Source organism: Neomonachus schauinslandi, chromosome 3 (genome assembly GCF_002201575.2).
Source record: "Neomonachus schauinslandi chromosome 3, ASM220157v2, whole genome shotgun sequence".
Classification (NCBI taxonomy): Eukaryota; Metazoa; Chordata; class Mammalia; order Carnivora; family Phocidae; genus Neomonachus; species Neomonachus schauinslandi.
The window spans coordinates 99,570,916-99,597,953 of NC_058405.1; the positions used below are offsets into that span (position 1 = coordinate 99,570,916).

Genomic DNA, 27,038 nt, shown 5'->3' on the forward strand with positions numbered 1-27,038 from the left:
ATAGCTTTATTGAGATATTATTCATATAACATAATACACTTTTTTTTTTTTTAAAGATTTTATTTATTTATTTGACAGAGAGAGAGAGACAGTGAGAGCAGGAACACAAGCAGGGGGGAGTGGGAGAGGGAGAAGCAGGCTTCCCGCCGAAGAGGGAGCCCGACGTGGGACTCGATCCCAGGACCCTGGGATCGTGACCTGAGCCGAAGGCAGACGCTTGACAACTGAGCCACCCAGGCGCCCCATAATACACTTATTTTAAGAGTACATTTCAGTGGTTTTTACATTTAAAAAATTTTTACAATGATTACCACAATTTTAGAAGATTTTCATCACCCTAAAAATGAAACCCTGTACCCATTAACAGTCACTCCCCATTCTCCCCAAGCCCACCATCCTAATCTACAGATCTATTTTCTGTACCTATTCCATTTCATATAAATGAGGTCACACAATATGTGGTCTTTCACTCAGCATAATGTTTTCAAGTTTCATCCATGGTGTTGCCAATACCAGTGCTCCCTTCCTTCTTACTACCAAACAATATTCCATTATATAGACACAGCACATTTTATTTATCCATTCAGTGGATGATCAACATTTGGGTCATTTCTACTTTTTAGCTTTTACGAATATGCTACTAAGATCATTCAAGTTTTTGTGCGGATGTATGTTTTCATTTCTCTTGGGTATATACCTAGAAGTGTAACTGCTGGATCATATCAGTTTAGCAATTGCTAAACTCTTTTACAAAGCAATTGCACCATTATACATTCCTACTAGCGGGTTCCAGTTTCTCCACATCTTTATCAATATTTATTATTGTCTGTCTTATTGGTTATAGACATCTTGGTGGAAGTGAAGCATTACCTCATTGTAGTTTTGATTTCTGTTTCCCTAATAACTAATGATGAACATCTTTTCATGTGTTTGTTGACCATTTATATGTATATTCATGTTCTTTGCCATTTTTAAATGATTGTTTTTTTAACTGTTGACTTGTAAGAACTCTTTATGTATCCTGAGTACTATCGCCTTATCAGACATAAGATTTGCAAATATTTTCTCCCATTATGTAAGTTATCTTTTCCCTTTCTTGGTGGTATTATTTGTGGCACGTTTCAATTTAATAAAGTTTAATTTATCTATTTTCAATTTTGTCCCTTGTGCTTCTGTAGTCATACCTATGAAGGCTTTCCCTAACCCATGGTCACAAAGACTTACTCTATTTTTTTTAAGAGTTTTATAGTTTTAGCTCTTACATTAGAGTCTACGATCCATTTTGACGTAATTTTCATATATGGTGTGAGAAAGAGGGTCCAGCATCAATCCCCCATTTCTCAGGTGGATACCCAGTTGTTCCAAAACCATTTGTTGAAAAGTCTATTCTTTCCCCCGTTGAACTGTCTTCGCACCCTTGCAAAAAATCAGTTGACTGTAAATATAATGGTCCATTTCTCAGTTCTGTTCCATCCACTTCTGCATCTACCCTTATGCCAGTATCACTGTCTTGATTACTGTAGTTTTATAGTAAGTTTTGAAATTAAGAGTTAGTCCACTGACTTACTTCTTTTCAAGATTGTTTTGTCAATTTCATGTCCCTTGCATTTCCTTTTTTTTTTTAAGGTTTTTATTTATTTATTTATTTGAGAGAGAGCAGAGCATGAGAGAACACAACTGGGGCAGAGGGGTGGGGGGATAGAGGCAGAGGGAGAAGCAGACTCCCCACTGAGCAGGAAGCCCAATGCAGGGCTCCATCCCAGGACCCTGGGATCATGACCTGAGTTAAAGGCAGATGCTTAACTGACTGAGCCACCCAGGTGCCCCATCCCTTGCATTTCCATATGAAATTCATGATTAGCTTGTCAATTTCTGCAAATTTCAATAGGGATTGCACTGAATCTGTAGATTTGGGATCTTAACAGTATTAAGTTTTCTGATCCATGAACATGGGATGTATTTCCATTTGTGTATTTTCTTTCATCAATGGCTTGTAGTTTTAAGATTTAAGTTGTGTACTTCTTTTGTTAAGTATTTTCCTAAGTATTTTATTCTTTTTGATGTTATTATAAGAGGAATTGTTTTCTCAACTTCATTTTCAAACTTCTCATTGCTACTACATAAAAATATCTTGATTCTGTATATTTATCTTGTTTGTATCCTGTAAACTTGCTAAACTCACTTATTCTAATACTTTTTTCCATCTTTTGCCTGTTTCTCTTTTTTTTTATTAACATATAATGTATTGTTTCAGGGGTACAGGTCTGTGATTCATCAGTCTTATACAATTCACAGTGCTCACCATAGCACGTACCCTCCCCAATCTCCATCACCCAGCCACCCCATCCCTCCCACCCCCCACCACTCCAGCAAACCTGTTTGTTTCCTGAGATTAAGAGTCTCTTATGGTTTGTCTCCCTCTCTGGTTTCATCTTGTTTCATTTTTCCCTCCATTTCTCTGTGATCCTCTGTCTTGTTTCTCAAATTCCTCATATCAGTGAGATCATATAATTGTCTTTCTCTGATTGACTTATTTTGCTTAGCATAATACCCTCTAGTTCCATCCATGTGTTCTAATACCTTTTTAGTAGATTCTTAGTATTTTCTATATACAAGACAATGTCACCTGCAAATAGAGGTAGTTATAGTTCTTCCTTTCCTATCTCGATATATGTTTGTTTATTTTTGCCTACTCATCCTGACTAGAACTTCCAGCACAATATCGAATGGAGATGGTGAGCGTAGATATCCTGATCCTGGGGGGAAAACATTCAATGTTTCACCATTATGTATGATGTTAGCTGCATGATTTTCATAGACATTCTTTATCAGACTGAGAAAGTTCCCTTCTATTCCTAGTTGGTGGAGTGCTTTGATCAAGAAAGGGTAGATTTTGTTAAATGCTTTTTCTGTGTCAATCCAGATTGTGTTTTTTTCATATTCTATTAATATGAGATATTGCATTAATTGATTTCCAGATGTTAAACTAATCTTGCATTCCTGGCTACTGCGTAAAACGCTTTTACAACTTGATGGATTCAGCTTGCTAGTATACAGCCTACATTTTAACATTGAAAATAAAATAATTTTGCCTTTTTGAGAAATTATCTTTGTTCTCTTTGTCAAAAATGGAATACTGCATTGAAGAATGACCACTCATCTTAGCAATTTAAAAATAATACTGCGGAGCGCCTGGGTGGCTCAGTTGTTAAGCGTCTGCCTTCAGCTCAGGTCATGATCCCAGGGTCCTGGGATTGAGCCCCGCACCGGGCTCCCTGCTCGGTGGGAGGCCTGCTTCTCCCTCTCCCACTCCCCCTGCTTGTGTTCCCTCTCTCGCTGTCTCTCTCTCTGCCAAATAAATAAATAAAATCTTTTTTAAAAAATAATAATACTGCATGTGTTAGGTGATTAATTTGTGTAGTAACTCAGAATTTTGAAGCTCATGGTAGTCTTCAATGACCAACTAACAAATTACTAAAACCTTAGTATTAATTACATTATCTAAAAGGCATTGTTAAGTTGGATTATAAACTGTATTTTCTTCTGTAAATTCTATAGAAGCTTGAAGTCTAGCAGACTTGGAATATTCCAGTATTAATGTGTGAGCAAGTTAACCAAGCCTAATTTTCATAGTATTTAAGTCTCTCTTATATAACTTCCACTACTTGTCCTACCTTTATAGATTATCATGGAGAAAAATAAGCACAAAAATATTTTTTCTTTATTTCTCTAAACAAGAGGTATATTACAAAAGTAGAATAAACATCATGCAGGATCCCATCAACCTAGGGCAGTAAATTCACTTTGAGTTCACCTTATTAAATGATCACAATGTATGTAATCGAGAATGCCACACCCATGTTCATTATAAACTTTTTCTTCCACTAAGCACTCACATATCCTCCACAGTGCTATTTTTAAATGCCCTATATATTCCAGACATTTTAAATCATAGGCATGACTTCAGGCAATGAAGGAAGAGGTCACTAAATCCTTTCTCTAAAATGCAACACTGTAAGTGGATAAAACTGTCAAAAAAAACAATCATTTTAGGTCTCTGGAAATCAACCGAAGACATACAGTAAATTGAGTGGGAGTCTGTTAGAATCTTGCTTAGAGCTACCACCATCCCTAGCCCAGCTCAATAAACAGGATAGTCATACAAAGGCAGAACTGGCTGTGAAAACTAGTAGCATGGCTGCCAGGAAGGGGCTGACTTGATTTGGACCACAGGGTGGAAAACCCATGCCCAGTGAATAATGGGAAAAGCCCCCCTATCCTAGCCTGAGGTTGCAATTCTGATTGAGCTATGCTGCACACTGAAAGATAAGCCAGATATTTAACAGGAACTGTCTGTGCAGGACTTTCAGAATGGTGGAATAAGGATCTACGTTAAAAAGGAAAAATGATATTGTCAAAAAACAAAATCAACTTTTTAAGAACTCTGGAAATTCACCAAAGACTTACAATAATTTAAGCAGCATTTACTATTTATGAATATGTTGGCTCAGGGCATTTTAACTCAACTTACTCCCATCCTTTGCTCTCCAGATCTACAGTAGCCTTAAAACCCAGCAGCTTTGCAACCATGGTGACTGAAGACCAGCAGCCTTGCAGTCACCAAAGGGATTAGTTTGGGCTAGGGGCTCCCTAAAAAGCCCATCCCAAAGTACTGCCACTTTCTGACCTTCATGTCCTATGTCATCATATCCCAGCACCAAGCAGAATTCTGGGCACAGTGTGGGTGTTCAATGTACAGCAATCCCCCTTTCCCATGGTTTTGCTTTCTGTGGTTTCAGTTAACCACAGGCAACCACAATCTGGAAGCAGATGATCCTCCTAACATATTGTCCAAAGGTCAATAGTAGTCTAACTAACACTTCGTCAAAATGCCTACGTCAACCACATCACCTCATCTCATCATATCATCTCACATCATCACAAAAAGAAGGGTGAGTATAGTACAGTAAGATATTTTGAGAGAGAGAGAGACTACATTCACGTAAGTTTTTATTATAGTATATTGTTCTAATTGTTCTATTTTATTATTAAACAATAACAAGTTAATCTCTTACTGTGCCTATATTATAAATTAAACTCTATAATGGGTATGTATATATAGGATAAAACAGTATATATAAAGTTCAGTACCATCTGCAGTTTTAGGCATCCACTGCTGGTCTTGGGACATATTCCCTGTGGATAAGAGGGCTAGTGTATTTCCATATCCTGTATTCTAATAATGAACAATCTGAAACTGATATTAGAAAAATAACCTCATTCAAAATAGTTTAAAAAGAATAAAATAAGAACAAAATTAACAAAAGAAGTTCCAGACTTGTACACTAGAAACTACGAACATTATTGGAAGATTTAAATAGGAAGAGAAATATTCCATGATGATATCCAGTAATATCAAGATGGCAATTGTCCAAAAATTGATCTATAGATCTAGTACAAACACTATTAAAATCCAAGGCATTTTTTTAAAAAATGGACAAGCTGGGGGCACGTGGGTGGTTCAGTCAGTTAAGCTTCTGCCTTTGGCTCAGGTCATGATCCCGGAGTCCCGGGATCGAGCCTTGCATCGGGCTCCCTGCACAGTGGAGAGCCTGCTTCTCCCTCTGTCCCTCACCCCACTCATGCACGATCTTTCTCAAATAAATAACATCTTAAAAAAAAAGAAATGGGCAAGCTGATCATAATATTTATATGGAAATAAAATGGACCTAGAAAAGCCAAAGCAATTGTTAAAAAGAACAAATTTGGAAGACTACAGTACCTTAAATAAGGTATACAACTAGAGTAATCAAAATGATGTGGTACTGGCATAAAGACTTTTTTTTTTTTTTTTTTTTGAGAAAAAACTCTTCCAAGATTTTATTTAAATTCCAGTTAGTTCACATATAGTGCAGTATTAGTTTCAGGGGCAGAATTTAGTGATTCATCAGTTGCATGTAATACCCAGTGCTCATTATATCAAGTGCCCTCCTCAACGCCCAACACCCAATTACCCCATCCCCCCACCTACCTCCCCCTCCAGCAACCCTCAGTTTGTCCCCTATAGTTGAGAGTCTCTTATGGTTTGCCTCCCTCTCTGTCTTTATCTTATTTTTCCTTCCCTTCCCCTGTGTTCATCTGTTTTGTTTCTTAAATTCCACATATAAGTGAAATCATGTGGTATTTGTCTTTCTCTGATTGACTTATTTCTCTTAGCATAATACCCTCTAGTTCCATCCACATCATTGCAAATGGCAAGAATTCATTCTTTTTGATGGCTGAGTCATATTCCATTGTATATATACAATCCATCTTCTTTATCCATTCATCAGTGGATGGACAACTGGGTTCTTTCCATATTTTGGTTATTGTGGACACTGCTGCTATAAACACTGGGGTGCATGTTCCCCTTTGGATCACTTTTTTTTTTATCTTTTGGATAAACACCTAGTTGTGCAATTACTGGATTGCATGATAGCTCTATTTTTAACTTTTTGAGGAACCTCCGTACTGTTTTCCAGAGTGGCTGTACCAGCTTGCATTCCCACCAACAGTGTAAGAGAGTTCCCCTTTCCCCTCAACCTCACCAACATCTGTTTCCTGAGTTGTTAATTTTAGCCATTCTGATGGGTGTGAGGTATTATCTCATTGTGGTTTTGATTTGTATTTCCCTGATGATGAGTGATGCTGAGCATTTTTTCATGTGTTTGTTAGCCATTTGTAAGACAAACATAATTATAATTCAATAATTAACTGAAACAGAATTGAGCATCTAGAAAAAAGAACCTTACACATTCATGGCAAATTAATTTTTGACAAGGTGTCAATGCAATTTGGTAAAGGAAATGCTGATTTTTTCAATAAACGCCACTGGGAAAACTGAATATCCATATGCAGAAGCAGAAAAATGAATTTAGACCCTTTTGTCACACCATATGCAAAAATTAACTGAAATGAATAATAAACCTAGATTTAAGAGCCCGAACTATAAAGCTTGTAAAAGGAAATATAGGATAAAATCTCTGTGACCTTGGGTTGTCAAGATTTTGTAGACAGGACACCAAAAGCACAATCCACAAAAGAAAAAGTTAAGAAACCAGGCATGATCAAAATTCAAATCTGTGCTTCAAAAGACACCATTAAGAAAATGAAAAAAACAATCAATACTGGAAAAAATTGCAAATCCTATTTCAGATAAATGACTTGTACCTAGAAAATACATACATATATACATATGTATGTATATGAATATGTATCTCATACCATTCAATAAGTCAAACAGGCAAATGATGTGAATAGACATTTACCAAAGAAAACATACAAATGGCTAATAAGCACGTGAATATATGCTCAACAATTTCAACCATGGGGAAAATGCAAGTTAAAAAAACAGTGAGATGCTACTACATAGCCATTAGAATGGCCAAAATCAAAAGACAAACAATAACAAATAGGAGGTGTAAGATTTAGAAAAACTGGAACTCTCATGCATTGCTGGTGGGAATGTAAAATGGTACAGCCACTTTGGAAACCAGTTTGACAGTTTCTTAAAAAGTTAAACATAGAGTTACCATATAATCCAGCAATTCCATTCCTAAGTATATACCCAAAAGAAATGACAACATACATCTACACAAAGCCTTGTATGGAAATATTCATAGCCACATTATTCATAAAATCCCCAAAATGGAAGCAATCTGAATGTCCATTAACTGAATGAATAAACCAAATGTAGTACATCTATACAATGGAATACTATTCAACAATTAGAAAGAACACACTGCCCCCCACATATACATCAACTAATATTCAACAAGGGAGCTAAGAACACTCCATGCGGAAAGGATAGTCTCTTCAATAAATGGTGCTGGGAAAACTGGACAGCCATATGCAGAAAAATGAAACCAGACACCTATCTTACACCACTCACAAAAATTAACTTAAAATGGATTAAAGACAGACATTAAAAAAAATAAAAGACTTAGACATAAGACCTGATACCATAAAACTCCTAGAAGAAAACATAGGGAAAAGTTCCTTGACATTGATCTTGGCAATAATTTTCTGGATGTAACACCAAAACACAGGCAAAAAAGCAAAAATCAACAAATGGAACTACATCACACTAAAAAGCTTCTGCAGAGCAAAAGAAACAATTAATAAAATGAAAAGGCAACCAATGGGATGGGAGAAAATATTTGCAAAACAAATACTGAATAAGGGGTTACTATCCAAAACATACGAAGAACTCCTACAACTCAACAACAACAAATCCAATTTTAAAAATGGGCAGAGGAACTATATGGATGTTTTCCAAAGACATCCAAGTGGCCAACAGATTAAAAGATGCTCAACATCACTAACCATCAGAGAAATACAAATCAAAATCACAGTATCACCTCACACCTGTTAGAATGGTTATCATCAAGAAGAAAAGACATAACAAGTGTTGGCAAGGCTGTGGAGAAAAGAGGAGTGCGCTGTTGGTGGGAATGTAAATCAGGTTAGCCAGTATGGAAAACAGTAGAGAGGTTCATCTAAAAATTCAAAATAGAACTACCATGTAATCCTGCAATCCCACTTCTAGATTATATCCAAGGAAATGAAAACAGGATATCAAAAAGATACGTGCACTCCCACGTTTATTGCAGCATTCACAGGAACCAAAATATGGAAAGAACCTAAATGCCCATCAGTGGATTAATGGATAAAGAAGATGTGGTGCATATGGATAATGGAATATTATTCAGCTATGAGAAGGAAATTCTGCCATTTGGGACAACATGAAGGGCTTTATGCTAAATGAGATGAGTCAGACAGAGGAAGACAAATACTGTATAATATCACTAATATGTGGAATCTAAAAAAGCCAAATTAGGGGGGAAAAGAGAGTAGTATGATGGTTACCAGGGACTGGACAATGGGGGGAACTGAAGAGATGCTGTTTAAGGATACAAACTTGAAACCAGTAGGTAAGTAAGTCCCAGTGATGGAATGCACAGGAGAATGATTACAGGCAACAGTACTGTGTTACAGACTTCAAAGCTGCTAAGAGACTAGATCATAATTATTCTCACCACAAAAAAGAAATAATAACTATATGATGTGATAGAGATGTTAGCTAACGTTATGACAGTAATCATACTGTGCTATCTATATGTTTATATCAAATCAGCATTTTTTTTCTTTTTATTAACATATAATGTATTATTTGTTTCAGGGGTACAGGTCTGTGATTCATCAGTCTTACACAATTCACAGCGCTCACCATAGCACATCCCCTCCCCAATGTCTATCACCCAGCCACCCCATCCTTCCCACCCCCCACCACTCCAGCAACCCTCAGTTTGTTTCCTGAGATTAAGAGTCTCTTATGGTTTGCGTCCCTCTCTGGTTTCATCTTATTTCATTTTTCCCTCACTTTCCTTATGATCCTCTGCCTTGTTGCTCAGATTCTACATATCAATGAGATCATATGATCATTATCTTTCTCTGATTGACTTATTTCGCTTAGCATAATACCCTCTAGTTCCATCCACATCGTTGCAAATGGCAAGATTTCATTTTTTTGATGGCTGCATAATATTCCATTGTGTGTGTGTGTGTGTGTGTGTGTGTGTGTACACCACATCTTCTTTATCCATTCATCTGCTGATGGACATCTAGGCTCTTTCCACAGATTGGCTACTATGGATATTGCTGCTATAAAAATTGGGGTGCACGTGCCCCTTCGGATCAGCATTTTTTGATCACAAAATGTCAATTATATTTCCCACACAATAATGTATGTCAATTTTTTAAAAGAATAAACCACCAATACTTGCTACAACAGGAAAGTCAAAAACGTCATGGTAGATGAAAGAAGCAAAACACAAAACGTTCATATTGCACGGCTCCATTTATATGACATTTCCAGAAAAGGCAACACTACAGAGACAGAAAGCAGATCTGTGGTCACTTGGGGCTGGGAGCAAGCACTGACTGCAAATGAACATGAGGGAACTTTCTGGAGTGATGAAATGTTTTACAACTGGATCACGGTCACTTAACTTTACAAATTTTACAACTGGTAAATTTTATATGCAAATTATATTTCAATAAAAATCATAGTTTGGACGGGAGAGCAAATATGTTTGTTTTCCGTCCCTACATGGCCTCTGCCACTTCCACAGTGGGGAATCAGCGGCTTCACTTCCTTACAGGGAGGATGCAGATTGCTGTGATGAAACACGCCAAGGTCATTTTGCTGAATTACAGCAAAGGCTATGTCTTCGCATCACCAACAGACTGGTGAAACGGAGTTACACTGAAGCATTTGGCTGCAGAGAGCAAGAGGTGCCAAGACAGTAGAGTCTGCTATTCTTACTGGGGCAGATGAGAGGGCTTTCTACTTATCCCACCGAATTAAAAGCAAATGCCCCGCAGGAAGTACTATGAGAAGAAAACTACAAACGCAGCACAGACAAGACAGGTTCAGTTATGGCGGACATTGACTTTCATTGTACTAAATTAAATTGTTCTCTCAAGTCCTGAGAAACTATCAGCCCACTTGCCGAATGAAGCGCCGGTTGCACAGAAGCACATTGTTTTAATATTAAACAAATCTCCTTTGCCCACCAGGAGAAGAAAGTACAAAAAAAGAAGGCAGAGAGGTGGTATCTAAAACCCACAAATGAGCAAGACATGTTCTCTAACCTCTGACCCCAGCGCCACCAAGTTCCTAAGAAGGATTTTCAGTAAACTGCCCCAATTCCTCCCTCCCATCCTGTTGTGTGTGTGTTTCTCTCTCTCTTCCGAAGATTTCTGATGGTGGTGCAAAAGAAAATATGAAGGAATAGAAACCTCATGTTCTCATGAAGGCTGGCTTTGTGTGTTTCTTCCTCCGTAAGTGCAGACCACAGATTCTGCTAAAGCCACTCAACTCAGTCTACACAGCCAGTACCTTACTTAAATACATCTTAGGACTTCCATTTACACTTTGTCAAGCAGCACTCATACCTGAGGACTAGATGCAACTAAGAATTCTAGAATGTTAGACAAGGACAGGAAAGAAGCATCAAGTGTACATAGAAGTTCCTCCACTTTCTTTAAAATATATATACTGCTATATTTAAAGAAATCAATACACATTCATTGCCAAAAGTAGACTAGATAAATGAGGATAGGTAAGAAAATAGAAATCACCCCTAACCCCACCTCCTAGGATCAGTCACCAACTTTTTTTTCTGCCTGAACTACAGAGTCATTTCTTAATGGAATGACGCTGTACACACATATTTCCTTCAGTGGGAAGAGAGGTGGGCTTGTGATCACAAGTCACGTGCAGTTCCCAGCCAGAGTCATGGAGCACATGGGGGAATGAGTACTGGAGAAGATCAGCAAGAATAGAAGGCGGGGATACATGGAGAGTGATTCCGACTTTTCCTTTAGGTGAGATGTGGCCTTGCTGGGGGCAACTTGAGCTCAAAATCCAAATAGGCCCCGAATGGCTGAAAATATTGCCTATCAAAAAAAAAGATCATTTCATAGGTCATTCCTGAATAGAGACAGGAAAGGGACTGTGACACAGGGCAAATTTATGCCTAGGCTTTTCTAATCTGGCAAGCTTATACTTTCAACAGACAGGGTCAACAGCTTATCGGAGAGCCTGCTGCAGGGGGAAGCACCTCACCCCGCCAACCATCTCCCTGTGAGGACAGCCTGTCTCCCAGACCCATTTACAGACTGTGAGCTTTTCCCTAGTGTACTCGTTTCCTACTGCTGCTGTAACAAATAACCATATATTGGGTGGCTTAAAATAGCACAGATTTATTATTTTACAGTACTAGAGATCAGAAGTTCATAATCAGTCTGAGCAAAAATCAAGGTGCGGGCAGGCTGCATTCCATTTAGAGGCTCTAGATTCTATTTTCTTGCCTTTTCCAGCTTCTAAAGGCTACCTGCATCCCTTTTCTCACTGTCCCACATCACTCTGTCCTCAGCTTCTACCATTAAATTGCCTTCTCTGACCTTGACCCTCTTGCCTCCCTCTTAGGAGCTCTGTGATTCCATGAGACCCACCCAGAAAATCCAGAATAATCCTTCCATCTCGATACCCTTAACTTAACTGCAATTCATTGTAATTACAGGGATTGTGCATTTTTATATGTATATCGGTCATTTCTGTTTGTTTTTTGAATTGAAGTGGTATTTCAGTTAGAAGAATAGAAAGATGTAATACATTAATGTTGGGGAAGTTGCAAATTTCTCTGAAAGAAAGAGGTTTCTATCTTTTTCTTTAGCTGTATGATCTTGGGCAAGTTAACTAACCTCCCTGATCCTCATTTTTTTCATCTGTAAATGAGAATCATAACTATGCACCTTTGGGATTACTGTAAGGCTCAAACTAGGCAGCACATGATAAGTTTCTAGAACATGATTGGTACCCAAGAACTAGAGAGTATCATCACCCCTAAATAGGGGTGATGTGCCACACAGTCAGCCCATTTCAAAGTCATAGCTTTCAAAGTCTTAGCAAAAAGACAAAAAAAAAGCCTCTAAATAATATGCCTTTTATTTCCAGCATTTTCTAATCAGTGACCATCCTACTACATATATCTGAATGTCCTTTATTAAGTCTCTCATCTCCAACACAGCACTGTGCGGAGAATAAGAGATGCAGGAAGAAGGGGGCAACACCTGATACTGGAAAATGACAGTAAGAAAGACACAAGCAAATAACCCAGATATGGGCCCAGCCAACAAAGCCACCTCCACACGGAAACTTCCATTGTGCTCTTGGAGAGTCACATGCCGATCCCGAGAGTGCAGTAAGAAATAAGACATTTCTGCAGGGCTGAACAGGGGTCTGACAGCCAGGCCCCCCTCCTCCCCCCCCCCCCCCCGCCAGGTTTAGTTAGCTGTCACACAGTCACCATGGCAACCCTCCGTCAGAAGACACACCACCTCCAGTCTGAAGCAGGCAGCCTGTCCTCTTCAACACTGTAAAATGTCTAGAATGCTTTTTGAGACTAATTTTTTCTATCTGTGCTCTATGTGGAGACGTGTGAGAGAGAGGAGGGGGGAGTTCTGGCTGTTAATGTGTGGCTCAGTAGATTAAACAAAAACCACCACAAACACACACAATACGGGAACTAAGACACACTATGCTAATGATAGAAGTAAAACATTTTGACAGCCTCACTCAGCTAAGTGTCAAACACTTGAGGAAAAAAAAATTGGTCTAAAAAAGAAAATCAGCAACCAAGTACAAATAAGAGCCTAAAAGGAATGGATTAAAGGCAACCCAGAGCCTCTTCAAGGCATAGAGAAGGACGCCCCAATAAAAAGGAAAAAGCAGACCTCAAAGAGGTTGACCAGATCTTTGATGGGGGTGGGCTAGAGCTAGACCAAGGTGGGCACTGAGCTTCTGACTCTCACAGGCAGGCAAGGGGTCAAAAATAAAGAGAGCTTGTTCAGTACTCACAGCCAACAATAAAGAACACCATGACGTGTGTAATGTGGGCAGGCAGGCACGCACACACCTTACAGACACAGCACACAGCACTTAACTTTAAGTGGAGCCATCACCACTGACCAGTTTCCACAAAACTGCCACCCACCCATGTGTAGAAAATTCCAGAAACACAGGTAACCTGCACAGCCAGCTGGGTCATCTTCCTCTCACAAAACATCTCACCACACACTTACCCAACATGACAGGAGAAAGGGGCGCATGCCCCTCACCCTAAATTAAAAAGTGCCCCTGTTCTAGAGCCTCTCACTGGAACAGCCTTCAAAGGCCTTTTGGCCAGACTGATGCCCCGAAGAGGGAAATTAAAATTTTAGTCCTGGCAAGGAAGTCAAATAGCACAATGACGCTGCACACAGCAAAAGACCGCTTTCAAGTCTTTCTGGCAACAGAAAGGAATCATAAAACAAGACAATCACTTTTAGCCCAGCCAGTGAAACAGAAAAGCAAGCAGAGAAACACAGGGGAAAATTATTTTTTACCTCATCTATTTCTCCAAGGCCAAGAAAGGAATGAGTTTGCAATCCTTGCACGGTTCTGACGGGTGATGGGCAAGAGCACCGAGCTGCAGACACTCTCATGCCTCCCCAAGACCCAGTCTCCTTTATCCCTTGCAGTGAGCACTCCAGTGCTGATGGGACAGCAATATGCCACGTTAGGCTGCCGGATTCCCAGCCCCCCTTGCAACTGAAGGTGGCCATGCGAACCAGAACTGGCCAACGAGATGCCAGCTGGGCATGCTCTGACCTTGTCCCTCTTCCTTCTGCCAAGCCCAGGGGGATGAGGGGAGGAGGGGGCTGCTGTCCCTGGAGGGGAAAACTATCCTATGAGCAGGACAATGAAACTCCCATACTGCTAAGGCTAGAGAAGCAAAAGCTAGAGGGCCTTGGCCCCTGACAGCATTGCAGGCTGCCTTCAATGGACTGAGCTCATTCCCAAACAGTGATTCTCCATATATTAAATTACACTTTTCTCTTTTTGCACCTGGTGGCATTCCAAAGCTCACCTGTGGAGAAAAGGATGGAAGAAGGAAAAGAGCAAGACTCAATGATCTTGTTTTCCCAACCTGCTCCAAACGCTTACATGGTGAAAGGTCACCCATCCACCCCCACTTGGTGTCTGCAATTGGCAAGGGGCACAGACTGGGTCATCGGCATCCTCAAAGAACAAGCACTGTATCTGCTGTAGGATTTACCTGTGTATACTTGACCAATCGTGTGATCTCCACTACTTTGTCTTTGGTGTTTTTAACATGACAAACTCTCCAAATTTAAAGTACTACTCAACTAGGTACATTTGCTGGTCCCAAGAACAGCAAACATTTCCACCTTCCAGCTACCCAGGCTCTACCCTCATCAGGCTTCAGGAACTTCCCCAGAAAAAACCTGTCAATGAGGTACTTAGAGGATAAAGAGAGGGGGAAAAGGCTTCACTTTTAATTCCTCTGGTTATTTAAAGCCCATGTTCATCCCACATACACACGGTTTCCACTTCCTTTGAACTTCCTCCCTGGAAATTCTTTCAAATGTTCTAATAATGAGATAGAAACCCAGAGAATTACTGACCCAATGTGATGAAGGTGGATATTATTTTAAATTACACACATTTTAAGCCTCCATAATGATGTTAATTATCCCCATTTGCTTAAACACTAAGAAAATGAAAACAATCTTGCATCTCAGAACACCTCTTGAAAAAGAAATAAGTCCCCTACTAAATTAAGTTATAAGTAAAATATCAGGTTTATAATACTCATTCAATTAAAATAAGATTTTGAGTCATAATCTGCTCTACGTTAGGATTTCTCAGCCTCAACGCTACTGATATTTTGGACCAGATCATTCTTTGTTGTGAGGACTGCCCTATGCAATGAGGGAGTTTAACAGCATCCCTTGGTAGAGACAAAATGTCTCCAGACATTGCCGAATGTCCTCTGGGGGAGCAAAACCACCCTCCAGTACTGCTGCTCTACCTGAAAAGAGTCACTATCCACACCTACTTTACAGATGATAAAACCGAAGCCCAGAATAGCCAAGAGGCAGGTCCAATGTCATAGAGCTAAATTAGCAGCCAAGACAGGGTATATGCCATTGGAGCTACTCCTTCATTCTTTGTGTTTCAACACACTGAACTGGCATGTGTTGGGACTTAGGCTGAAGACAATAGTATTTTAACTTAAATGTTACCAAAAGCATCGTTCTTTTTCTAGTTCCTTTAGGTATAAGATCAGGTTGAGATTTTTGTTTTTTGAGATTGGCCAGCACTGCTATAGATTCCCCCTACTTAGAATAGCTTTTGCTGCATCCCAAAGATTTTGATCATTACGTTTTCATTTTCATTTATCACCATGTATTTTTTTTATTTCCTCTTTGATTTCTTGGTTATTCATCATCAGTAGCACATTACTTGGTATCCATGTATTTGTGTTCTTACCAGACGTTTTTGTGATTGATTTCTACTTGCCTACCACCGTGGTTGGAAAAGATGCATGATAGGAGTTCGATCTTTTTGAATTTATGGAGACTTGATTTGTGGCCCAACATGTGATATATATATTTTTTTAAGATTTTATTTATTCATTTGACAGAGATAGATATAGCGAGAGAGGGAACACAAGCAGGGCAAGTGGGAGAGGGAAAAGCAGGCTTCCCGCTGAGCAGGGAGCCCGATGCAGGGCTCGATCCCAGGACCCCGGGATCATGACCTGAGCCAAAGGCAGATGCTTAACGACTGAGCCACCCAGGTGCCCCAACATGTGATATATTCTGAAGACTGTTCCATGTGCCCTTGAAAAGAAAGTGTAATCCACTGTTTTTGGATGGAATGTTCTGCTCTAATGTGTCATTCAAAGCCTGTTTCCTTGTTGATTTTCTGTCTGATCTGTCCATTGAGGTAAATGGGGTATTAAGATTCCCTACTATTAGTGTTATTACTGTCAGTTTCTTCTTTTATGTCTGTTAATAGTTGCTTTATGTATTTAGGTGGTCTCACGTTGGGTGCAGAGGTATTTATAACTATTATATCCTCTTGTCAGATTGTCCCCTTTATCATTATGTAATGTCCTTCTTTGTCTCTTTATGGTCTTTGTTTCAAAGTCTATTTTGTCCTATATTAAGTATTGCTACTCCAGCTTTCTTTTCACTTCCTTTTGCATGGTAAGTGTTCTTCCATCCCAACTGGAGGAGATTATGCTAAGTGAAATAAGTCAAACAGAGAAATACAATTATCATATGGTTTCACTTATTTGTGGAACATAAGGAATAGCATGAAGGACATTAGGAGAAGGAAGGGGAAATTGAAGGCGGGGAGGGGGGGGAATTGAAGGGAGAGACGAACCATGAGAGACTATGGACTCCGGGAATCAAACTGAGGGTTTTAGAGGGGGGCAGGGGATGGGTGAGCATGGTAATGGGTATTAAGGAGGGCACGTATTGTACGGAGCACTGGGTATTATATGCAAACAATGAATCATGGAACACATCAAAAACTAATGATGTATTGTATGGTGACTAACATAACATAATTAAAAAATCATAATTAAAAAAAAAATGTTCTTCCATCCCTTCACTTTCAATCTGCAGGCGTCTTTAGGTCTGAAGTGAGTCTTCTGTAGGCAGCATATAGATGGGTCTTACTTTTTTATCCAGTCACAGACATAAAGGAAATAACTGATTGGAGCATTTAGTCCATTTACATTTGAAGTAATTATTGATAGACACATACTTACTGCCATCTTGTTACTTCTTTCATGGTTGTTTTTGTAGTTCTCTGATCTTTTCTTCTTCTCCTGCTCTCTTTCCTTGTGGTTTGATGGCTTTCTTTAGTGTTATGTTTGCATTCTTTCTTTTCATCTTTTGTGTACTGATTATAGGTTTTTAATTTGTGGTTACCATTAGGTTCATATGTAACATCTTACATGTATAGCAGTCTATATTGAGTTGATGGTCATTTAAGTTTAAACCCATTCTAAAAGCAGTAAATTTTTACTTCCCCCCCACCCCACTGCACACACCTTTTACGTATTTGAGTCATATCGTATATCCTTTTATTTTGTGAATCCCGTGACTGATTTTTGTATATATAACTGATTTTAATGCTTTTGTGCTTTAGCCTTCATACTAGTTTTATAAGTGATAAATCTATTTTTATTATATGTATACGCAACCTCTCAGGGGTCCTCACAGGGAAAGCACCCTAGAGTTTGGTATGATTGCAGCCCTGGCAGATGGACTGAGAATAGTCATCTGGTCTGACTGGTAACACTGCCCAACCACAAGCCTGTGGTGGCCCCAGACAGACCCTCTAACAGCACAGGGACCAAACCCTGCCCAGTGAGCCCACAAAAGGCAAAGTGGGCCATTACACCCAACTGGACTGAAGGCAAATGTAGCTCAGCCACAACAGTAAGGTACACACAGCCCACACAGGAGATACCCCTGAAGTGCATGATTCTGGTGAACATGGGGCATTGCACTGCAGGGCATAACAGGACCTCTTCCTTATAAGGCCACTACCATCAAGATTGGGAGAGGTAAGTGACTTTCCTAAAACACAGAAACATAAACAGAGAGTTGGACAAAAGAAGGAGACAGTGAAATATGTCCCAAATGATAGAATAGAATACAATCGCAAAGAGCTAAATGAAATGGAGATAAGCAATATGCCTGAAAAACAATTCAAATTAATGGTCCTAAAGATACACACTGGACTTGAGAAAGGAGCGGAGGATCTCAGTGAGACCTTCAACAAAGAGATAGGAAATATAAAAAGGAACCAGTCGGAGATGAAGAACTCAATACCTGAAATAAAAAATAAACTGAGGGAATAAGTAGTAGACTAGAGGAAGCAAAGGAATGGATCAGCAAGCTGGAAGATGGAGTAATAGAAATCAATTAAGCTGAACAAGAAAAATAAAAAAGAATAATAAAAAATTAGAATAGATTAAGAGAACTCAGCAATACCATCAAGCATATTAACACTCATATTATAGGGATCCCAGATGGAGAAGACAGGAAAAAGGGGGCAGAAAATTTATTTGAAGAAGTAATAGCTGAAAACTTCCCAAATCTAGGAAGGAAAGAGAAATCCAGATCCATGAGGCCCCGAGATCCCCCCAACAAAATCAACCCAAGAAGGCCCCCACAAAGACACATCATAACTAAAATGGCAAAAAGCAGTGATACATAGAACATTTTAAAGGCAGCAAGAGAAAAGAAAACAGTTACATGTAAGAGGAAACCCCATAATGCTATCAGCTGACTTCTCAGCAGAAATTTTGCAGGCGAGAAGAAAGTGGCATAATATACTCAAAGTCATGAGAGGAAAAAACCTGCAATCATGAATACTCTATCCAGCAAGACTATCACTCAGAATAGAAGGAGAGAGAGAATTTTCCAGACCCAACAAAAGTTAAAGGAATCCATGACTACTAAATCAGATTTACAAAATGTTTAAGGGAATTCTTTGAGTGGGGAAAAAAAAAAAAAAAGGCCATAATCAGGAGTAAGAAAATTATGTAGGGAAAATACTTTACAAGTAAGTGCAAACATAAAATAAAAGTAGATTAATCACTTATAAAACCGAAGGTATGTTTTGAAGAATTCAATACCATTAATCAACAGTAGGTTAGAGATACTGGCATGAGAAACTTGTTAAATTTCGTGGTGGTCAACCATATGACTTTTCCCCTACACTCTCATTCAGACTAATTCAACCAATATTTATTAAGCATTTTCTAGGCATCTTCACCATTAGTTAAGCAAAGAAGAGTACCTGCTTCAGCACATTAGCAGTGCAGTGAAGTGACAGTGGAACAAGTTCACCAGTCACCACAGCACAAGGAAAGAGCCAAGTTCCATAAGAGAGGTTCCAACAAAGCAATATGGAGCCTCAGAAAAGGGAAAATTCACATCAGCTTGGAAATCAGAGAAATCACAGAGGGAAAAGCAATTGAGATGGGCTTTGCAAGATGGTCGAAGCATTCTAGGAAGAAGGTGAGAAGTAAGGAACCACTTATTGGACCACTGAATTACCTAACTGCCTAGGAACCAGTGAGTTTCTAAACAGATAAATGATATAAATGATGCTCTATTTCCAAGAAATTATTTCACTGTAACAGCATAAATAAATTAGGGAAGTGATGGACTGGAATGCTGTCACTGACTGTGTTGAGAAGCCTTCTCAAGTACAGTCTGGCCAAAAGGAGGGAGTACCATGAGGCAGTCTGTCGTTCCTGGCCTGGAAGACTAAAGACAAAAAGTGAAAATTTTACCAGCGTAAGCAAAAGGCATTGTGAAGGCTGGCCTGGGGCTGAAGTGGCAGGAATGGGATACGCTGAGACAAACACAGAAGATGATGCAGACATGAGTTGTTGAAAGGCAAAGGAAGAGGATGAGGAGGAACAGGACCATCACCTCCTAAATCTTAGTGAGTGGAAGAACTGTGGTACCATGAACATAAACCTGAGTTTGGGAGAAAAACTATCCTAGGGAAGAAAATGAGTTTGTAATTTCAGGGGGACACCTGAGAGAAGTCCAAAAAGACATCAGAAAGAAGGGGGTGGAGCTATGAATAAAGATCAAGACCAAGATTTTGTTCACAGTGAAAAGCAGGTTATAGATTTGGTGCTTTCTGTGTAAAGTTGGCTCTTCAAGCTTTAACCATAGATAAGATCCCTGAGAAAGGGGTGAGAATGAAGTCTTGAAAAATGCGTAGGTTTAAGATGCAAAAGAGGAAAGGTAAGAAAAAGAAACCACAAAGGAATTTTTCACTCTAGGTGGACAAAGTAGGGCAGCCAAACATAGGCAAAAGTTCAAAAGCACCAGAACGATTAAGTAAGATGAGGCATAAACGTAAGCCTGTGGTTTACCAGCTAGGTCAAAGCTAGGCTGGGTTTTGATGAGGCAGCAGCAAAGCATAAAACTAAGAGACTGCTCTCTGGAGTCAGACCTTGACTCATATCTGGGCTTTGGCACTTGCCAAGTATAGGACCTGCGACAAATTACTAACCTGCTCTCTGCCTCTTTTTCCTCAATAAAATGAGGATAATACCATTCTCTACATGTAAGCTGTGGGAGATTAAGCACGTAAAGCACTTAGCCTAGTGATGGGCCCTCACCAATAGCACGCGCTTTTCAACACCCTCTCCCCTGCTCCACTGACACCACAGAAACCAGGAGAGGGAGTGACTTAGCTCTCCCCTGCACCAAGAGCCAGGTGAGGGAGGCACTGAGAAGGGTAGGTCTGTAATACTCCAGCTAGTGGTATTTGCTGAATGGTTGACTCCATGTTGTGACATGAACACTGAGAAGCACCGACCAAAAGAAACCACGATCACGGGGTGGACATGAGGAAGGGGAGTGGGCAAGCAATTTAATACAGTACAGCAGGGATCAGCACAACATTTTCCAAAAAGTGCCAGATAGTAACTATTTTAGGATGTGAGGGCCATATGGTCTTTGTCACAACTACTCAACTTTACCTTGCAACGAGAAAGCAGTCACAGATGATATGTAAGTGAACGGATATGACTATGTCCCAATAAAGCTTTTATAGAAACAGGCAGTAGTTGGCAGGTAACCCACAGTGTGCTGCCCCTTGCAATAAAAGGTGGAATAAGGCCAAACAAGGCAAACATTCTAACTCCAGCTGCTAAGTTTAGAGAAGGTAACACAGACAGGAGAAACATACTGAGATAAGTAGGACCAAATTTTAAAGAATCCCAGCCAGCACAATCTCAAATGTAACAACTGGCTTCATCTTTAGTGTTTCATTGTTTTTGGAGAAGGGGAAGGAGGAGGATGAAAAGAGTGACTGAAAAACATTAAAAGCTTTCATGGAAAATAATAAACAAGTTAGAGAAACACAGAAGTAAAAACATTCATGAGTGTCCATCTATCTACACTGCAAATTGAGACAATTTCAGTCTCTGATTCCTTGCTAAGCTTCCTGGGCTGATTTGGAAAACAGAAATAATACTACCTTATTTCCTGGTGACAGGGACTACTCAATGCTCAGTGCTTCCAGCCCTTGGTTCAATGAATCCCTGAATTTCCCCACTCTCCCACACACACCCCCCAAAAATGCACCTTAAGATGCCTTGTACTTCCTTTGCTAAAGGGATAGAAATTCATTCTTCTTTGTCTCTTCCCATCATTAATTAGTTGAGGGCCATCTGAGGTATCTCAGAATGACAAAACCTTCCCAACAAGAAGTCAAGATCATTGGGATGACAAAGTTATTACTATACTTGGAAGGACCAGAGATCAATATAAAATACTGTAGGAGTCCAGGGAAACACAAAGATGAACAACTGGTTTTATCAGCATGTCATTACTGTCTTTAGCAGGAGAGATAAACAAGGAAACACACAATAAGCTTATGTAGAAAGAGATAAATGTGAAACCCAGACACTGATAAAGGGCTCAAAGTTTCTGCAAGCAGAGGGCAACTACCTACAGTCAGGAGTAAGGAGAAATGAAGACTTCAGCCTACCTTTAATAGTAGGCAGGATGGAAAGACAGAGATTAAGAAAAAATGTACCAGAGGAAAAGACCACATGGGCATGGGCACACATTTGAGTCAGCTAGCAGAGACCATGCAAAGGACAGAGGGTTGATATTCAGAGGGGAGAGAGCAGAATGGCGTGCTGATTGTTAAAATCTCCCAAACCTCCTTATCAGAAGGTAAAAGGCTGTTACCCTGGCCCTCCCTCTCCTGCCTTATGCAACTCTGTCACCATCACTCTGCCCACCCTCCCTCCCTGCTCCACTCATGGAACTTTCCAAGTGTCTCCTCAATCCAGTGATTAAAGTGAGAGAACAGGACCAAGTCCAATGTCTGTTCAGTCTGGGCTGTGCCCACACCACAACACACTAATGGTTAGAAATTTATGCCTTTCTTCGCTGGGCTTAGGCTGGCTAATAAAGACCCTATAAAGGAAAGGAGTAAGAATGAGGCTGGAAATACCCACTGATACCAAATCTAAAGGCATATTAACAGAAATCTGGATCAGTAATCCAGACTTGCTTTCACAGTCCATTAGAAGTGCTTTTAAGTTTTGTTACCTTATGTATTACCTAAGTTTTCTTTAAGAAAAATGTAATATACCTGCTTTAAAAATAAACTGTACAAAACAGTTAAGTAACCTTCCATAAATACTTTATGAATATTCAAAAATATATATAAATTCATCCTTTTTTAAGTAGAAATATACTAATACATACCCTTCTGTGTTCCTTACTCATTTTTCAACTTACCAATACACCTTTAAGCTTGTTCATATTAATATATACACACCTCATTATTATTAATAGCCATAGGATATTCTATTCCTTTTATGGATCTACTGTAATTTATTCAAGCAGTGTTCTATTGATGGACACAGAGGTTATTACCCCCATTTGCTAGTACAAACAACATGATGACAGACACATTGTGTCTGTCTTTGTGCACAGACATCTATATAAATTTGCAAGATAAATCTAGTAGAAGTGGAAATGCTGGACATGCACCACCGAAAAGAATGCACCATTCAAGGTTCCTGAGTTAGTGGGAGAGGCAGGAAGACAAAATGGGGAAAGGATAAGAGACATCAGTGTATTGAGGTAGGAAATCTGGACTAAAGACTCTAAAGGATTAAAGGAAGGGAGATGATGGAGAAAGACACTTTCAGGCTCCAACAACGTGCAAGTGAGAGTACCTGCCCAATGGCTGGGGAAGAAGAGAGTACAGGGATTTCAGGACCAACACAAGTGAAACTACAGAGGAAAAATTAACTGAGTTAATAAGCAATGACATGGGGACAGGAACAAGGGAAAGGGCAGGTAGGACAGTGAAAAAAGGAAGAAAAACAAAGGTTCATGTAGTGCTCTTAAACCCGAGATACCAGAACATGGGAACCAGACAAAACTCTCAACCTGGGATGCTCTGTCTTGAATGAAGGAGAGTTCCATGTTGTACACGGTGATGCTCAGACGTCTATGGGACAACCAGGTAGACTATTTTAACTGTGGCTGGAAATGTCTCACTGAGCTCAGAAGAGAAGACAGGAATGGAAAGAGGGATTTAGGCAACATCCACAGAGATGGGTGGAATCAGATAGGACCACCCAGCGAGAGAAGGGGGCAGAGTGCCAAAGCCACCTCTCTTGGATCACCAACATTTAGGGAGTCAGGATGAAGCAAGCATACAGAAAGGGATGGGGTGGAGAAAAACAATGGTGGGGCATGAAAGTCAAGAGAGGAGTGAGCTAAGCTAGAAGGTAGCCCAGAGGGAGAGGTAAGTCCACAGCAGAGGAGGAAGAGGATGATCTGGCAGCCAGGCCCCACAGTCTTTCAATACAACTGGAAAAGACACCAAAAGAAGGAAAAGAAGCAAGGCTGGAGTTGCATTCAATCAAGCTGGCACTGAGCAGAATGGACACAGGAGCTGAAGAAGAGTAAAATGGAAGTGGATTTTTCTTAGGATAGTTCAGAGTTTATAGACTGAAAAGAAGACTTAAGTGAAAAGAGCAGAGAACGGACAAAAAGACCAAGTAGATAAAAGAAAGCAAAATCTCAGAACTCTTGGCCTCAAATGCCTCATTAGCATGACCGATAAGAGATTCTGGTGGTTTACAAATCAGCCCTCGGTCACACTGTGTAGACACTACCATGGTTTCTTTTATTTGTGGTTTCTTACTTCAATTCCAATTTCCCATTTCTGTTAGTCTTTTTCTACCATTGGAGATGCTGTGAGCCACTAATCCCCACTGGTGTTTCTGGGGTAAGAAAAGCTTCTGAGAGGCTCACAGCAAAGTGTCACTGACACAAGCTGGCATCTAAATGTCCTGTATTTCCGTATAATCTTGTCCACGGAGGACTCTTTTGTCCAGTTACAGCAAACTGTCTGCTAAATCAGAAATAAAGATCTAGAAAATGCCACAAAAACAAGCAGCAATGCAAAAGATGGCATGCAACTCTCCCCAAGGCTCAAGGTATTAAGTAACTTCCAAATTATTGCTGGAAATAAAATGAAAAAAATTTTTAATATGCCCCATGTCTCCCAGGGAAGGAAAATGTTAATGTCTCTTTAGTTCATTCCTTCACTGTCAGGTCAGTAACATCATTAAATTCAGCAAGTTACTTCTTTCAGATATTAAGTCATCTTCTTACTTCTCTCCCAGACACAAAGTATGCATGCAATTCAATTTTCCTTAAGAGAACCAGGTTCCCCAGGTTGTAATTTATCCAAGATTGGTTCTCTTTAGCACTACTTCTACTTACTAGAAATATAGCTCTAATTTTTAAAGTACCAGTTCTGCAGTCAGTACCAAGGCAAAGATTAAAACTCAAGTCAACAAAATGAGAACATGAAATGCAAAATCAAAAATTGCAAACAGCCCCAAAGATAGAAAAAGGATGAACCATTCTTTGAGACATATGTGTAAAGATGGCAGAGGTGAAGGACCAGTATGTTCCTCCCTTCAATAATACCTAACAAAATGATGAAAAGTGACCCCAAAAGGCAAAGAAAGGAAGAGAGGGAGGAAAAGGAAATGGGTAAATTTTCAAAAAAGAAAGTTTACATGCTATTTCTTTTCAGTTTGGCAACATACTGAAAATTCTCACCCACACCCATCAATTTAGAGAGAAGCAAGATGAGGAAATGGTTAATAGACTAGAAAAACCAAGCAAAATGACATTGGCTGGGATGAGGTTTTCACCGTCACCATAATATCTCCAAGACCTCAGTGGCAGTTGGAAAACTGCCAGAGCTGGTTATATGGGCAGCTCTCTGTGAACTGGGGAAATCTTTCAAGTCTGAGTTTAGCCCCACCCCATGGGAACAGACACATCCCTAACTCTGAGGGTGTAAACCCTGATTTAAGACATTTAACCAGGAAACAAACTGAGGGTTGCTGGAGTGGTGGGGGGTGGGAAGGATGGGGTGGCTGGGTGATAGACACTGGGGAGCGTATATGATATGGTGAGCGCTGTGAATTGTGTAAGACTGTTGAATCACAGACCTGTAGCTCTGAAACAAATAATACATTATATGTTTAAAAAAAAAAGAAAAAGAAGATAGCAGGAGGGGAAGAATGAAGGGGGGGCGGAATCGGAGGGGGAGATGAACCATGAGAGACTATGGACTCTGAGAAACAAACTGAGGGTTCTAGAGGGGAGGGGGGTGGGGGGATGGGTTAGCCTGGTGATGGGTATTAAAGAGGGCACGTTCTGCATGGAGCACTGGGTGTTATACGCAAACAATGAATCATGGAACACTACATCAAAAACTAATGATGTAATGTATGGTGATTAACATAACATAATAATAAAAAAAATAAAAAAATAAAAAAAAGACATTTAACCAAATCTCAAAAGAGAAAGCACAACTCAGATCTTTCAAAAAAGATTGAAGGCATAACCATAAAAACTACTATAAAACTTCTAGATGAAAACATGAGAAAATACCTTTGCAAAGTGAGGACAGCCAAAGATTTCTGAAATAGATGCAGAAAGCAATACCACTTTAAAAAACTTAGAAATTAAACTTTAAAACTTCTGCTCAGAGAAGGATATGTTTAAGAAAATAAAAAGGTAAGCAACAAACTGAGGAAGAAAATATGTGCCACACATCTGACAGAGCAACCACTAAATAAATACATGCAGATACAAACATACATATAATCCAGAACAGTTAAATTAAAAGGGACTACCAGAAAATGCTCAAATAAAAAGGTCAAGACTATTCCAACCCACAACAGTAGAATACACATTTGTTTCAAGTGCACACAGAACATTCACCAAAACAGACCATTATCCTGAATCAGTTAACAAATCTTAACAATATAAAATAATTAAAATCATACAAAGTATATTCTCTGACCATAATGGGATTAAATTAGATATCAATAATGGAAAGATGACAAGAAAATCTTTAAACATTTAGAATTTTAAACAACACAATTCTAAATAACCCATGACTTAAAGAGGAAGCCTCAAAAGAAACTGCAAAGTATTGTTAATTGAAAAAAAGAAAATACCACATAACAAAATTTATGGGATGCAGATAAAGTAGTGTTTCAAGAAACATTTAGGTCATTAAATGCTTATATTAGAAAACAAGGAAGATCTCAAATCAACAATCTTAGTGTTCACCTTATAAAACTAAAAAGAAAATAATTAAATAAGCAAGGCAATCAGGAAAGAAATAATAAAATTAAAAAATCAATGAAATTGAAAACATGAAAATGAAAAAGAAAAATCAATGAAACCAAAAGCCAGTTCTTGGAGGGGGCGGGGAATCAGTAAAATCTACAAATCTCTAGCAAGGTTGACAAAAAGAGAGCGTGAAAAGACAATTAGCAGTAACAGGAATGAAAGAGGAGAGAGCAGTACAGACCTCATAGACATTAAAAGAGTAATAGAATACAACAGTAACGACAACAAAAACACCCCTATACACATGAATCTTTCAATTTAGATCAAACTCATCAGTTCCTAGCAAACAAAAAACTACCAAACCTCAATCAAAATGAAAAAGATAA

General features: G+C 39.3%; 1 protein-coding gene across 1 annotated transcript in view; it reads right to left on the bottom strand.

Annotated features, from left to right (window-relative positions):
* The window catches only part of TMEM163 (transmembrane protein 163), a 222,520-nt gene that overhangs the window by 131,177 nt on the left and 64,305 nt on the right, over positions 1 to 27,038 (bottom strand). The gene's annotated exons all lie outside the window — the stretch shown is intronic.